Source organism: Equus quagga, chromosome 22, assembly GCF_021613505.1.
Source record: "Equus quagga isolate Etosha38 chromosome 22, UCLA_HA_Equagga_1.0, whole genome shotgun sequence".
In the NCBI taxonomy this organism is placed as follows: Eukaryota; Metazoa; Chordata; class Mammalia; order Perissodactyla; family Equidae; genus Equus; species Equus quagga.
The window spans coordinates 37,983,220-37,987,556 of NC_060288.1; the positions used below are offsets into that span (position 1 = coordinate 37,983,220).

A 4,337-nucleotide genomic window follows, 5' to 3' on the forward strand; every position below is an offset into this window, starting at 1 on the left:
GGTCTGTGGGCACACGGTAGGCGGACGGGGGTCCGGGGGTCTGTGGGGAGACGGTAGGAGGGCGGGGGTCCGGGGGGGACTGGGGGACGGTGGGGGACGGGGACGTTGGGGGGACCGAGGGGCCGTGGGAAGCGGAGGGACCGGGGGTCATGGGATCGGGGGGTGGTGGGGGTCTGGGGGTACACGTAGGTGGGCGAGGGGCCGTGGAGGACAGGAGGACACGGCAGGCGGGCGGGGGCACCAGGGGTCCGGGGGGGCGTGTGCAGGGGACGCCTGCCCAGACCCCTCTCTCAGCCCGGGCAGCCTTGTGCTCGACCCAGACCCCGGTCTCCGCCGCAGCCTACAGGGCGGGACCAGTGGCGCGAGTCCTGCAGGGTGGCCCAGCGGGGTGTCCTGCACCCGCCCCTACGCCCGCACCCGCACCGGCAGGCTCTTGGCAGAACAGAGCTCCTCTGAGCCCGGTCTCTTCGTCGGTCGGGCGGAGGAGGTGTTACTGTTTACCTGCGGCGGGCACGCTAGCCTTTCTGAAGCGAGGGCCGTATTTTTAACCAGGGTGCCATGTGTTCCACTGTAGTCTGGCAGCGCCTTAGGATTCAAGGTCCGAAGATACGGGGAACTCCCAACTCCTTATAAAGCCCAACAGACTGTATCTTCTCATTACCCCATAATCGTCAACACTAAAATGAAGAAAGGGAAGGTTTTATTTTTTCCCAGTTTTATTGAGATAGAACTGATATACATCATTGTGTAAGTTTAAGGTGTACAGCATAGTGACATACATTTTTTTTCTATTTATTTAAACCTCCAGGGCAACACAATCCCTAGTGAACAATTTTTTTTTCAGAAGATTGGCCCTGAGCTAACGTCTGTTGCCAGTCTTTTTTTTGTTCTCCCCAAAGCCCCCCAGTACACAGTTGTGTATTCTAGTTGTGAGTGCCTCTGGTTGTGGCATGTGGACGCCGCCTCAGCATGGCCTGATGAGTGGTGCCATGTCTGTGCCCAGGATCCAAACCGGCGAAACCCTGGGCCAGCGAAGTAGAGTGTGTGACCTTAACCACTAGGCTTAGGCCCCCTATTTCTGGTTTTTTTGGTGATAGCCATTCTAACAGGTATGAGGTGATATGTCGTTGTGGTTTAGATTTGCATTTCCCTGATGTTGAGCATCTTTTCATGTGCCTCTTGGCCATCTGTGTGTCTTCTTTGGAAAAACGTCTATTCAGATCTGCCTGTTTTTTTTAACTAGATTGTTTTTTCTTGTTATCGAGTTGTTATGTGTTCTTTATATGTTTTAGATATTAACTCCTTATCACATATGTATGGTTTGTAGATATTTTCTCCTGCTCAGTAGGTCACCTTTTCATTTTGTTAATGGTTTCCTTTCCTGTGCAGAAGCGTTTTGTCCCACTTGTCTATTTTTGCTTTGGTTGCCTTTGCTCTTGGTGTCACATCCAAAGCAATCGTTGTCGAGATTGACATCAAGGAGCTCATCGCCTGTGTTTTCTTCTAGGAGTTTTATGGTTTTAGGTAAAAGTGAAGGCTTTAGATTGTTTCTCATGTTATTTGGATTAGTTTGGGCTGTGATTATTTCTTTCCTGTTTTACGTTTCAAACACATGATCCTGTTTTTGCCCTTTGAAATGAAAAGCCCAGCAGCCACTATGGTTAATAAGCATTTCCTTAAAATAAGAAAAGGAAACTAATTTCTCAGCAGGGCAGAAGACAAGAAAAGTCAGTATAGTTCTCAACTTGGGGGCTCCTTTTCAGAAAATGTCGAACTGGTGCTTCCCTGCTGCTCCAACCCCCTGCTGCTCCAACCCCGGGAGTTAGGGCTTCCATCTATTCAGCTTTAGACACGGAGCGTCTGGTTGATTACAGTGACTTGATTTCTGAGCATGGACTTTAGGCTCTTGGGTGGGCGTGATGGTGTTTTCGTGAGTGCCCCCTTGGAAGGAGGATCCCCGGGCTCTGCAGGTCGACATTGGGGCTCTTGGGGACGGGCCTGAGGAGGCGGCTCTCCAGGTCTTTGTGCGGACGGACGGCTGTCCTCTGCTCTCCTCCGTTTCGACTGGGAACTTCTGCTTCGCCTTGGTTTCTGCTTGTTTTACGGCAGACCCACCTCTCTCTGCATGCGCCTCTAATTCCTCTGGTTTGGGACCCTTCCACTCCTGATGGTAAGTGCTCTTCCCTCCGCACCTGGTCGACTTGCAGCACCTCCTCAGCTCACTGGATTGAGACGAATGAACCTTCTCATTGTCATCAGCCAGGAGTCACGCTCCCTGAGACAGGCCTCCTTCTCCCATTGACATGTAACAAACTGTCAGAGAAGCCTAGTTGTTTCAGACGTGCTTGGAAGGATGGGTAGTAAGTCTTGCAAGGAACCAGTGGAGGTGGGAAGAGGATGCTGGCTTTGCACGCCCCCTCCTAACGAGGGCCCCTGGAGAGCGCTTGTGCTGGTGACTCGTGAGCTCCAGGAGCACGTAGGGCTCTACACTGGGGAAAACCCCAAGCTCTCACCATTGCTGAAGCGTGAAACCCGGGCACCGCTTGTGTCCCATGTCTCATCTTGTGTGGCTCGTGACGAGTGTCACCTTAGGGCGCGTGTGGCAGATGGGAAGACGGCTGGGGCAGACTTGCAGAGTCTCTGCTCTCCAAGAACAGCGTCCCCCAGGCGGGCAGGAGGCCCTGGGCCGTCTGCCTTTATGGGCGGGCGGGGAGCTGGAACGCTTGTAGCCCATCAGCTGTAGCCTGTCCTTGGGGCTCTGCTCCCTGCACGTTCCTCGTGCCGCGTCTGCTAAGCACCTCTATCTGGGTCTGCAGCTGCAGGGGCCCCACTCAAACTCCCTTCCCTGTGGCACCTGGGCCTGGGGCTGTCCTTGGCCGTCCTGTCTGGGCTGGTGGCTGCTGCTGAAGGAGCATCCCAGAGCCGCAGCCTCTGCGTTCAAAGAAGGTGCCCAGCTCAGGCCCAGAGCCAGAGAGCTCGACGTGGGGTGGCTGGCAGGCCATTGGAAGCGCCGGCCTGAGGTTTCCCTGGGAGTCGATTACTCTGCTGAGGAATGCGGCTCCCAGTGCGATTTTCACAGAGCTCCTCAGGGTCAGCAGGGAGGCTTTTGCCTTCGAAGCCGCGCTGTTAGAGTAGGAAACAGGGTTTTCAGCGCGCTCTATTTTATGCCAGCCAAGGACGAACAGCCCTGGAGGGTCACTGGGGCCTGGCTCTGAACCTCTGAGTTACCAGGCAGCCCCCACAGTGGACAGCCCGTCTGACTCAGGGAGTCGTGTGAAGGGTCCCCTGGCGCACAGCCAGCAGGTGTGGACGGCTCACAGGACGCCTCTCAGAGGCTCGGGGTAGCTCGTCCTTTGTGCCACCCTGCTCCCCGAGGCTGCGCATGCGATTCGAGCGCCTCTCGGACCCGCACGCTTGGGTGGGACTTGCAGACGGTGGCAATGCCTGAGTGCCAGGCGAGGAGAGCCTGCGTGAGCAGGAGGTCACCGTGGGCCAGGTCCCGGCCAGGAGGGGATGCTCGGTTCCTGTGCACACCTGCCGCTCCCCATGGTGCCACGGACCCCACCGCCCACGCCCCCTGCTCCTGTATCTGAGAGAGTCTGTGGTGGAGGAGTAAGTGCACAGATGCCAGGAGAACAGAGCAGTGGCCTTGGCCCCAGCAGCGTGCCCTCCACCCACAGCCCCTACACTTTAGGCAGTCACCTACCTCTTTAATCCTGAGATTTCTCATCAAGATGGAAATAGTAAACCCTGCCTCGTGGGCTTAGAGGATCGAAGGCCCGGATGCCTGTGATGCTGCTTTCTCACAGTCTCATGGCACTTGTGCAGGCCTCAGGGGCGGCCTCGACTGTCTGCGCCTCACGCCCCGCCTGTGGGCCGTGGGGCAGAGCGTGCCAGTGTGGGAACGCGTGCTCTAACACAGGTGGTCCAGGGCTTTTGTAGGAATTTGTTCCTGCTGAGGACTTCCTGCCAGAGGGCCAGGCTGGGTCTTCCCAGTGGGCCGCTCCCAGGAGTCAGGAGTGTGCAGCAGCCTGGTGGATGAGGCCCCCAGGCCATCGGCATCACCAAGTCTTTGTCCTCCAGGGACCCTCCTCAGATGAGCTGGCAGCTGTCAGCGGGCCTCACTCACTGGCCAAACCTCTGATATCCCCACGTCCTGAGGAGGGCTTTGTGGTCAGCATGACATACCCCCTTATTGGGGCATTCCCTGTGGTCCAGGCACTGATGCGAGTGTTCTTGAAGCAGCGGGAGTGGGGCCTGTGAGTCTGTGTGTGTCTGTGCATCTGTGTTTGTGTGTGTGCATGTGTGTCTGTGTGTATGTGCATGTATGTCTGTGC

The 4,337-nt window shown here is 56.4% G+C and overlaps 1 protein-coding gene across 9 annotated transcripts in view; it reads left to right on the forward strand.

Annotated features, from left to right (window-relative positions):
- Nucleotides 1–4,337, forward strand: part of ERICH1 (glutamate rich 1) — a 132,269-nt gene that overhangs the window by 190 nt on the left and 127,742 nt on the right. The window lies entirely within an intron of this gene.